At 39.2% G+C, this 12,513-nt stretch overlaps 1 non-coding gene across 1 annotated transcript; it reads right to left on the bottom strand.

The window, feature by feature from the left end:
* Window positions 1-1,906: 1,906 nt before the first annotated feature.
* On the bottom strand, window positions 1,907-1,979 carry TRNAT-UGU (transfer RNA threonine (anticodon UGU)). Its single transcript has one exon. It is a non-coding gene; the product is annotated as a tRNA-Thr (tRNA).
* Between the last annotated feature and the right edge of the window lie 10,534 nt (window positions 1,980-12,513).

Consider the following 12,513-nt stretch of genomic DNA (forward strand, 5'->3'; position numbering starts at 1 on the left):
GACTAAGGGGTAACCTTTTTTAGTAAAACTTTATGCACTTCACAAGATAATTTAGTCTTCAATGCACTTGTCTCGCAGCTCTTGACTTGCACGTCTGCTCTGCTTGACGGCGACCTTGAAACGTGACTATTACACTAAACTAAACTAAACTAACGTGGCAGGGTTCAGTTTAGAGAGAGAAATTCAGAAGAGTTCTCTCTCTCAACTGGGTGTTCAGGAACTTTATAGTTCCTCTTCGTCCCCTTACGTGAGAAATGTTTTAAAATATCCATGGAGTTTTACTTTATTTTTAACATTTCAAAAATATTTGTGAGTGAGAGAAGGACGGAGAACTGGACGAAAGCAGCGAAAGTGAAGTGAGCCAGACTTTGGCTCGAGGATGGAGAACCCTAGCGGCTGGCGAATTGGTTTTAAAATTTACTGTAATTGATTAGATACCCTTGACTGGGTAAACGGCCCTTTTCAGAATGAGGGCTGGGACCTACAGGTCCGATGCCAGAGATTTTGCTGTGGGGGGAAGCAGGGGTACCCCTGAGAAAACCCACTTTCACGGCCTGGGCGCCGAATAGTCTACCCAGACCGTGCCCGGTAGTAGCTGGGAAGAAAAAAAAAAAAAAAAACAACACAAAAAATTAATAAAAAAAAAAAATTAATAAAAAAAAACAAACAAACAAAAAAAAACTGATGAACTACGTTGATGGTGTACGTGAAAACTGTTAGCTGCAGTCTTGTAGATCGGGTGGCAACTTCATCATGAACTTGTTTCCACACTTGAAGCCCATTGGTGCAACTGAGAACGTGGCCTTTGGTGGTGGAACTACTGGCTGTTCTTCGGTGAGTTGTTCTTCGCTGGTCTGTGATGCTTTGTTTCTTCTCGAGATTTTGGTTTGAGTATTCTGCGTGGAGGTAGATTGTTTTTCAGTTTGTGCTGTCGCGTCGATGGTTATCTTCGTAATGGTTTGAGTCTGGCTGGTTGTTGAGTTCTGTGGAACTGGGATTGAAGTCTGGCAGGAACTGTCCTTTTTCTTTTCTTGAACTACTGCAACTTGGCGTGTTGCCAACAATGGGTGTTGTCTTCTTCTGAGTCGGGTTGTCTGAATCCCTCTTCGTGTTTCTTCTAATACGGTCTGGAATCGGCGGTATTTTTGGTATTTTCCTGTTGGAAGATTTCCGTTGGTTGTTTACGATATCTGGGTGCTTGGTTTGAACCATTCTTGAGTGGTCGTCGATGTGGGCGTTCGGCTCTAAAATGAAATATATGATAATAACAGCCATCTCGTAAAAAATACAGTCGGCACTGTACTTCGATGTTGTCACTATCTTCATGAAGTGTGTGGGATGATTACTGTTCTTAGAATAAATTCGATGAACTGCGTATACCTTGGCTTGTATTTGGGGTTCTATGGTTTGTCTAATTTCTTCAGGTTGAATTGATGGGTCGACGCCCTGAGGAATACAGAATAAAGATTGACTGGACTTTTCGTTGGGGAACAACTTACTTTAAATTCAGTGTTCCATGGCTGGCACAGATAGGTTTGGTCTGCAATAGTGGCTGGTTGGATGAGGATTCCTCCCCGGCGTAAAATACGGGTCCTGGACGGTTCGATGGTTGCCCCAGGCTTGGCTCGGGCGATCAACGTGGCGACTTGGTACGGCGTGAGGTTCGGCGGTAAGCCGTCGACGATTACAGGCGGCACTAACGGCCTGACTGGCGAGGATGAACGTTTCGTTTTGAATAGCATATTGGCACGTCTGACTTGCTCGGTGGCTAGCTCAGCTATTGGTGATGTTTTTTGTTATCAGAAATGAAATGTCTTTTTGACCCTCACATTATACACCCCCACGGTTGGGAGGGCGAAAAAGTTAGGGGAGTATTAACCCGTTCTTGCTACAATGATTTTACCTTAGCCCCCAGTGAGGATCGAACTCACGACCCCTGGTTTACAAGACCAGTGCTCTAACCACTGAGCTATGGAGGCGATTGCTCTAATCACTGAGCTATGGAGGCGATAAAATGGATTGTTTGTTTTGGAATTTCGCACAAAGCTGCAAGAGGGCTATCTATGCTAGCCGTCCCTAATTTAGCAGTGTAAGACTAGAGGGAAGGCACCTAGTCATCACCACCCACCGCCAACTCTTGGGCTACTCTTTTACCAACGAATAGTGGGATTGACCGTCATATTATACACCCCCACGGCTTAGAGGGCGAGCATGTTTAGCGCGACTCGGATGCGAACCCATCCCGACCTTTCCTTCTTTCCACTGCTACCTTTGCCTCCACCCAAAAGACCATTTAGTGAGACATTCCCCACCCAAAAAGTCAAGAATAATAACGATAATTAATTTATTAAAATAATAATAAAAAAAAATCACCACTTAATCCTAATAACAATCCACGAAGGGGACGAAGAGGAACTAAAGTTCCTGAACACCCCAGTTGGAGAGAGAACTCTTCGGATTTCTCTCTCTCTAAACTGAACCCCTGCCACGTTAGTTTAGTTTAGTTTAGTTGCCCAAGTTTATTTTTCAACATGCCTCCACAACAAGCGTCTGGAAAAGCTGTGAAGAAGGCCGGAAAGGCCAGAAAGCCGTACGAGCTGGAGACAAGAAAAAAGCGAAAGAAGAGGAGGAAGGAGAGCTTCAGTATTTACATTTACAAGGTTCTCAAGCAGGTCCATCCCGATACTGGAATCTCCAGCAAAGCTGTGTCTATCATGAATAGCTTCGTGAACGACATTTTCGAGAGAATTGCTGCCGAAGCTTCTCGTCTGGCTCACTACAACAAGCGATCAACTATCACGAGCCGGGAGATCCAAACTGCAGTGCGTCTGCTTTTACCTGGAGAATTGGCCAAACACGCCGTCTCCGAAGGGACCAAGGCTGTGACTAAGTACACCAGTTCAAAGTAATGTGTTCTTCTTCTCTTTTCATTCAAACGGCCCTTTCAGGGCCACCACATCTTGAAAAGGAGAAAGTCACATCGAATCTATTTCACTATTAACAGTTCAAGCATGCTTTCTCTATAACCATGCTTATAACGTGCGAGTAGAAATACACACATTATTAGAGAGTTTTGTTCCATTCCCACCTCTATGCTCTCAGTGAGTATTTTTCGTTTGTAGTTAAGTGAATGAAGACAGACGAACGAACGTATACACACCCAGCCAATACATGTCGTCACCGAATGGTACAAGATAATTATGATAATAACAAGAAACGACAGCTACTCATTATTTAAGAAAGCAAAAAGATAGAATGACAGAGGGTTAATCGATACACGGAAATAGTTATTTCATTTAGAGTGACATCCATTACATGTTTAATATCCATGCGCTTGGGAGAAAACGAAATAGTGTCTGAGGGACAGAGCAACAGAGAAATTGTCTCTCAGAAGGTTTGTTTAGAATTAAGCACAAAGCTACTCAATGGGCTATCTGTGCTCTGCCCACCACGGGTATCGAAACCCGGTTTTTAGTGTGTAAGTCCGCAGACATACCACTGTGCCACTGGGGGCCTCTATTAAGGAGCATAAATCATATTAGTTATTAATAACTAGTAAATCTAATAGTAAGGCACACTATTCAGCCGTATATGCATGTGCATACGGAATAGATTTCTCCATTACATTTGTGAAAGGCTCAGTACACTTCACTAACTAGTAAGGAGGCATACAATTTATATGGGTGGCTAGTAGTATAATACTGTTGCGAAAGAGTTAATTAATGAAGGAGCCCCGAGTTATTTTCCTTCGACCAATTGTGATTAAAACTAAAATGTAATTAAATGCAGTACTAATTGAAATTAAACTAAAGTTACGAATCATTAAGTATAATTTGAAAACGAGCATATCTATAACAGCACAGGGGAAGAAATAAATAAAGTCGCACTACATTACTTTCTTTTCTCGAACGTTCGTTAGACTACAAATCTGAGCATGAAACGTTTTTAAGAAATTTTTTTACCATTTCACTCACTCGATATAACAAGTGTTGTTACGAGCGGAATGAGTGTTTGTTTGTTTTCTGTAACGACTTATATGGCAACTCTTTATCAGGAGATGGTGGCCCTGAAAAGGGCCGATTGATTTTAATGATATCACACAAAATTGGAAAAGAAGCAGCTTACTTATTTCTTTCCTGCCACCTTCTTGGAAGCAGCCTTTTTTAGGGGCGGCTTTGGCCTTCTTAGGGGCTTTCGGTTTACTGGCTGCAGGTTTCTTTGCTGGCTTCGCCACTTTCTTTGGTTTTGCCTTGCCTTGGGTTTTAGCAGCTGTCTTTGCTTTCTTCTCAGCTACTTTCTTGGGCTTACTCGGGGCTTTACTTTTCTTTGCAGTCGTTCCTTCTTTCTTCTTTGGTTTTCACCACCTTCTCTTTGCTCTTTTGAGCACTCAGCGAAGAAGGAACCCGTAGCTCCTTTTCCTTTAGTCTGTGTGAGAATGCCACTATTCACTGCTGATCGAAGATACTTCTTGATAAAAGGGTTCATCCGCTCCACGTCGAGTTTATATGTTGGCAGCAATGTACTTTTGATAGCCTGGAGAGAAGAACCTCCGCGTTCTTTGAGAGAAGTAATGGCAGTGATTACCATTTCGGATACCTTAGGATGTACGGGTGCCGTTCTCGGTTTTTTTCGCTTTTGTTTGCTCACCTTCTTAGGAGAAGGAGCCGTGGTAGGCGCCAAATCGCATCAGCCATTTTAAAGCTTTTTTTTTATTTATTAATCTTTCTACTCGGTTGAAAAAATACGAGCACAAGCACGTGAAGACCTTAAGTAAAGAGAGAGCGGCCGTAATTGAGAGCTTCATCTAACTGAGAGAAGTCAGCTGGGGTCGCCATTTCTCGCGTCTGAACGTATCATCCGGCTGTGTTTGTTCACACAATTCTGGGTTCCTTTTGAGAAGTTTCGAATTTCCAAAATTTTTCCTAAGGTCTACTAAACGAAAGTTCGATCTTTCTTCTATAGATAGGTCTATCCACGATTCGTCAATGGTGGCATTTTTTTACCATAAAATCGTGCACCAGTGCGAATGAGAAGCTTCTTTAGGATACAGAAGTTTTTCTAATCGTTTCTCAAGTCACATCATAGAGTGTTTCAAGTAAACAAAACATTTCACATCGAATATCTATATCACACACCCTCAAATGAAAGTAGAGTATTTGTAAGAGAGCATTATATCATCGGAATATCACGTTAGAAACGAGGCAGTCTCTAACACGTCGTCATTTCATTTCATGTTGGGTAGTGCTAAGTGCAGAAGCTTGTTCCACGCTACAAAGATTCTCCCGAACAACACAGAAAAGTAGTTTCTATTCCTTATTCAGAAATTGTTTTCGATCCTTATTATCGTAAACAGTGCATTACAAAAGAATATTCAAACAGCAAAACGATTACAGGCCACCCTAAGCCAGTTTGAAAGCAAACTGGTGAGAGTTCGTGACAAATGAGAAACAAACTAGTGTTCGTCGATACAATCATATAACACATATTCGATTTCAATAAGATGCCTTGAATCGTTAATTTATTTCTTTTATACTTCCTCTGAAGGTTGATTAATATATATATATATTTATATATATAGAAATAACGATGCAGTTTTGAAACGCAGTGTTCTTGGCTTCGTCGACCTTTTCTGACATCATTAATTAAGGAATATTTTATTGTAGAGTCTATGTTTACACATTTTTCGGAGATAGAAAACTTTAGGTGGTATCTAATAAGCTTGCAAGTTTCATCTTTTGAATAGAAATTAACAATTGAGCAAGACATTCATTCGTCTCTCTAAGTGTATGTGTGTACTCAATAAGCGTAACGCTTCTTCATTGGCGAGTGTTATTTCTATTAATAAGATAACAGGATTTACCTAACATATTTTATCTACCTGTTTCTCTAAATGATGTATAAGTAACATGCACAGAGTAAACTTGGAAATGAACACTAACCAAACAATTCCTAATTACGCACTACCAGTTCTTATAACATAAGTTATTTCACTAAGTTAACTTGCAATAGCATAATGTTTATCCTTAACTTAACAGATATATATATATAACGTTTCCGAGTGAGGGAGGTAGAAATCGTATTGTATTGAAAAGGAGTTAGCTAGTAAGCAATTTGTGTACTTGTACGAGTACTGAAGAATTATAAGAAGTACGAAAATGTGGTATCTCTTCATTGGGTGGTGGCCCTGAAAGGGCCGTTTTTTGTTATAAAGTGAATATTTAACCTCCGAATCCGTACAGAGTGCGACCCTGTCGTTTCAGGAGCATACACTACATCCATGGCGGTCACAGGTCTTTCTTTTGGCGTGCTCCGTGTGGGTAACAGCATCACGGATTACGTTTTCCAGAGAACTTTTCAAAACACCTCGGGTTTCTTCGTAGATGAGACCAGAGATGCGCTTTACGCCTCTGCAGATAGACGTCTGATGGCTGGCTTCGTGATACCCTGGATATTGTCTCTGAGAACCTTACGATGACGTTTTGCTCCACCTTTACCGAGACCCTTGCCACCTTTTCCTCTTCCAGACATGGCGTAAATGTAGAAATATTAAAGAATAATCTCTGCTAAGAACAGCTCAAAAAACGAAAACAACCACTATCGGTAACACTATATAATCTTAGCGCGGCCCTCTCGGAAAGCTCCTCGTCGCTTAACGTTGAACAGCAAAACTGTGATCATAGAAACTGAAAACATTTAATTGAGAACTAACTAAGAACCATCAAAGAAATGTGTTGGATCATATTATTATTTATTTTTTACCGAAAACAACTTCCATCTAGATATTCACGAGGTTACTTGGTGGACTGGACAAAATGTACATGTAGCTTCTCGAAGGAAATGAAATATGTCCCAGCAGAATAACTATATGTAAAATAAAATTAAAAATATAAATAAAAAATAAAATAAAAGATTCTTACACATATCTTTCAGACGATAAGAAAGTACCATCAGTAAGAATTATATTTCATTCGAATATTGGTAACGTATTGCTATACCGTTTTGTTTGAGGTATTACAATCAAAGTTGCTAGAAAGTGGTGCAAACTAGGATTGAGAATCACAACTCTTTGTCCAATGGCGTCTCGACTCTGCGTCCTGTACAATGATTGGTGGGCACGACCAATGAGAGAAGCTCTCTCGAACGGAAAGCGCAAAGTTTGAAAGATAAACAAAAGCGCCTTGGAACGATGAGGAGGGATTCTGCGCTTGGACAGGGTAAAGGAAGGACATACCTCTGAAAGGCTCTAGATTTCTACGTGTTTTATATTTGCTTTATATTTTGTTAGTGTTTTTACTTTTCACTTCAATTTTAGTTTTACGCCAGTAGACAGAAGACCTTATTTGAATTGGCCCAAGACAGGAAATACCGCTAAACAACGAGGCGACATGCCGGTCAGGGAGTCGGAGACCAGGGAAAGCGATGTAGTCTGAGACTGAGGGAGCAAGCCCGTCTGTTTCAGGGACAAAAAAGTAAGTCTAGTGACTGTGGCCAAACAGATAATGATAATTTAAAATTAAAATCTTTAATGTTCATAGCCGAAAAAGAACTAAACTAAGTTAACGCCGGTTAAAGAAAATACTGTAAGGACTCGAAAAAACGAAAACTAGTAAAAGTATTATGATTTCAGCATGTGAAGACAATGTACCTAAGACTACGGTTATAGACTTTAATATGCCAAAACTAGCAGTACTAGCAACCCAAACCCCACCCTGGATATTCAAAAACAAACATGTTCAGACAAAGACGAAGTTCTTTCTGACGACAAGGCTTCACGCTTGTGCAGACTCGAAGTCAGAAAAAATAATTAAACAAAGAACAACCACCACAGACACATACACAAATCGCACAAAATCACCTAAGCACGCAGTTATAATCCAAGGAGTTCCTGGTAGACAACCACAATTGGCCAAAAGAAATATACAGGTGCAAACCAAATACAAGATTACTAATATTAAGCGTCTGCCCAGAGGCGGTGTTCTGGTTCAAGGACAGGAACCCGCTGACTTAAACAGTCTACTAAAAGCTTGCCTGCAGACGCATTCAAAACAGGAAGCATTACAATACACCTACCAGGAACTAAACCAACACCGAAATCTTTTGTGATACAGGTGTACATAATTCAATAGACATAGAAGACGTTAAGGAAGAGTTAAGTACAAAACATAACACATTTCAGTTGAGCGTATAATTTCAAATATTACTAAAGACCCACAAACCTAATCAAAGTAGTCACAGACAACAGCCAGGATATTACACAATTCATTAATAATGGTATCACTATGTGGTATCATAAGTACACAGTAGAACAAACAAAACACCAGCAGTGGTTGTCACACAGTGCTACCACCAATGCCAAGGTTTGGACATGTAGCAGCAGCATGCCAAGCAAATGCGCGTTGTGTGGGCTGTGGGGAGAATCACCACATTACACATTGTACAAAACAGAACCCCAAACCCAAATGCTGCAATTGTGGGGAAGAACACACGCAAATTATAAAGGTTGCCAGAAATATAAATCCATAAAGACACACTTATACGAAATTAAAATCCCAACATGAACAAGCCGCCACCACCACGAACAATTAAGGAACCCACACCTACCACTCCAGCACCACAAAGTACAACTACACAGACAAACACATACGCTGCAGTGGTTAAAATTCATCATCCCGACATGAAAACCATTACCAAGTGAAGAGGAAATACCAAAACCACCTCAAAATACACAACCAACAACAATTGAAACAACATTGACAACTGCCATAACTTCCACCTTCTCGGAAATAATGGCAGAATATACAAATCCACAAACACCAACAGTCTCACAGACATAATTGTTAAAATCATATTGAAAAACATACACAAGTTCTTGCCGCAAATTTTAACCTCCATCATAAACTCTACTAGACATGGATAACTTCACAGTTCTCAATATCAGGGTGCTCTTGCTTCAAGAAACATGAGATTGAAGATACAACAAGCTCCATAAAACCTGATGTAATCATAATTAGTGAAACTCTTCTATAACTACCATAGATTTAAATTAAACGGCTACTCTACTATTAGACATGACAGGAAGGATAATAGAGATCCAAACAGAGTCTTTATTATTGTATAAGACTGAACTTATAGTTCAGGAACACTATCCCTTCCAGTAATGAATCTATAGTTATTAATGTAAAAACGCAAAATCAGACAGACGTTACTGTGGCGGGCATCTGCACTCGCCTAGTACCATGTTAGATGTAAATCTATTGAATATATTGTATAATAGCAACTGTAATCTTATTATCGGCGACCTAAACAGTAAACATATAGCATTCAACTGTCGTTGCTCAAACGCAAATGGCAAATTACTTTATCAATTTCTGGACGAATCAAACATGACTTTATTAAACGATGCAACACCGACACATATCTCGTACGCACATGGCACCAGTGAAATACTGGACCTATGCCTGTGTTCGTCAAATATGAGTCGCAAATTCGTAAATTTTCATGTTGGTCACGATATAGATAGTGACCACCTTCCAGTTTGGTGTATCTTCAATCTCACCCCCCACTTAAATAAAATCATAGTGAGAGACCAACTGAACTACAAAAGCTAATTGGCCAGTTTTCCAAACTATATTAAATGAAACCTTACCTCCAGAAGTACTACATATTGCCGCGGACGCATCAGATATAGATGCATACTGTCATATCATCTCTGAGTGTCTAAAACATGCAGCCAACAGTTCGATACCGAAACAAAAACACTTCACAACAACTCATTCATGGCAACCACATAAAGATATAATACACTTAATTAAAACAGACGTATACTCCGCAGACAGTACATTCAAAATCGAAACCCCACACTTAAAACTCAGATAAACACAATAAGAAATAAAATACGAAACTTAATCAGACAACAGAAACAAGAAAACTGGGACACCTTCTGTTCCGATCTAAATCATAAAACTGATCCTAAACAATTCTGGACACATTTGAAAGATTTACAAACACAGGAACAACAAACACGTATATCCACCACTGGAACTGGATGGAGAAACAGCATACACTAACACAGAAAAAGCCGAGATATTTAAAACACCTAGAAAACACGTTCAAAACACATCATGAACCAGACATGAACAGATACTTTTATAATACAGTCACAAACTTTATTAAACCAAACAGAAACATTTTACACCTAAATTTCCAGTCAACAATATTACACACCAAGAAAAACAAAGACTGGAGCACTCATCAACTGGTAAAACATATCACTGTTACAGAGGTAGTAACTGCTATTAAAAACACAAAAACAAAGCTCCTGGAGAGATGGTATTCAAGCTATCCTCCTAAAACAAGGCACTCAGAGATTATATGAACACCTAACAGCGTTATTTAATCTCACTATCAACTGGATATATCCCGTTTCTTGGAAGGAAGCAATAGTATTAATGTTCAGAAAGAAGGAAAGTCAGCGAATAAACCAAACAACTACCGCCCGATTAGCTTAACCAGTTGTATTGGCAAAGTATTAGAGAGGATAATTAGTAATCGTCTGTCAGTTTACTTGAAGAAAATTCAAATTACCAGAAATTCAAAACAGTTTCGAAAAAACCATCAAACAGACCACCTGATTCGACTTACAGAATCAATTACCGACAGCTTCAACAAAAAAGAATGCACTGTAGCTTGCTTTCTCGACATTGAAAGCATTTGACACAGTGTGGCATAACGGCTTAAGACATAGATTGCTTGAAATGGCATTACCCCAGGAAACTATTCGCTGGCTGTCCAACTTCCTGGATAACAGAATGTGTAAAGTAAATGTAAATGGGGCCCCTCAGGGTCCTTTTCACCCAAGCAGGAGTCCCGCAGGAAGGGGTTATTAGCCTATATTTATAATGTACGTGAGTAATATGCCTCTGTCGGACCTAAATTTAGGTTATGCATCACAGTTCGCTGACGATGTAGCAGTCTGGAAAAGTGCCCCACTCCGTCAATAGCAGCAACGAACCTACAACCAGTCTAAATAACATCGAAGAATACTGCCAGAAATACAGAATCAAAATTAATATTCAAAACCCAAGTCATAGTATTCAGCAGACTGAATAAGCTGAAAAAGATCCACCAAAACTCTATATGAATGGATCACTTTTGACTGCTACTTCTGCTAAATTTCTAGGTCTAACCTATGACTCAAAATTAACGTGGCTACCATATTAAAATGTACTGATACGAATCTGGAAAAGAGCAAACTATGCAAAGTCTTTCAGGTAAAATCAAGGAACATCACCAGACAACATACTTAAAATCTACAAAACGTACATTAGACCAACAATAGAATATGCATCACCTGCCTGGATTAACATAGCACCCACACGTACAGAAACTTCAACGTATACAAAATTCTGTACTAACTTCAGCATACAAAGTACCACGTAGCACCTCAACCACATTCATGCACAGAGTATGCAAACATAGATACAATGGCTGAAAGACTCTTGCATAATTCTCTAAAATATTTCAATAAGAATTGGCACAAAATGACTTAATGTGTGATCTCGACAGATATCACGTACATGATGTAAATGGTACTAAATACCTCTCCCCTTTAACATATATTTAAAATGTAACACAAGCTGGCCACTATGCACTAGACACTTAGTCCTTGTTTCTTTTATTTTATAATTATTATTTTCTTTTTTTAATCATTATTATTATATTTATTCTCTTTTTTGAATTATTATTCAAGTGAATAATAATAATTATTATACTTTCTTTTCTGTGTGAGTGTTTGTGTTACTACAAGTAGTAGCATTCTCTCAATCGAGAAAAAGGAGAAAAATACAAAAAAAAAATATATATGAAAATACAAAAAAAAAAAATAAATGGAAAAAAAAAAAAAAACTTCTTGTTCGTCCATGCATGGACTGACCCTGAAATGGACCTGAGTATGATGTTATACTTTTACTCTGGCCCAAAGCTTTAAAAAAAAAACCCTAAGACAGACGCTATAATCGTTCGGGAGGAGGAAGAGGTCAAATGTACCTGACCCTCCTGGGTATTGTAACATCAATACCCAAATACCCACACAGTTCAAACTCGAACTGGAACGATGGGGATTCTGCGCTTGGACAGGAGAAAGGAAGGACATACCTGAAGGCTCTGATTTCTACGTGTTATATTTTTTCTTCATATTTCGTTGGTGTTTTATTTTCAATTTTTAGTTTTACGCCAAGTGAACAGAAGACCTTATTTGGATTATTTAAGACAGGAAATACCTTCGCTAAACAACGGGCGACATGCCGGTCGAGTCGGAGACCAGGGGAGAAAGCGATGTAGCGTCTGAGACTGAGGAGCAAATACCGTCTATGAGGGAGTTAAAAAGTAAGTCTAGTGACTGTGGCCAAATAGATAATGATAATTTAAATTAAAATCTTTAATGTTCATAGCCGAAAAGAACTAAAGCTAAGTTAACGCCGGTTAAAGAAAATACTGTAAGGACTCGAAAAAAAA

This window comes from Tachypleus tridentatus, unplaced genomic scaffold (assembly GCF_004210375.1).
Source record: "Tachypleus tridentatus isolate NWPU-2018 unplaced genomic scaffold, ASM421037v1 Hic_cluster_2, whole genome shotgun sequence".
Lineage (NCBI taxonomy): Eukaryota > Metazoa > Arthropoda > Merostomata > Xiphosura > Limulidae > Tachypleus > Tachypleus tridentatus.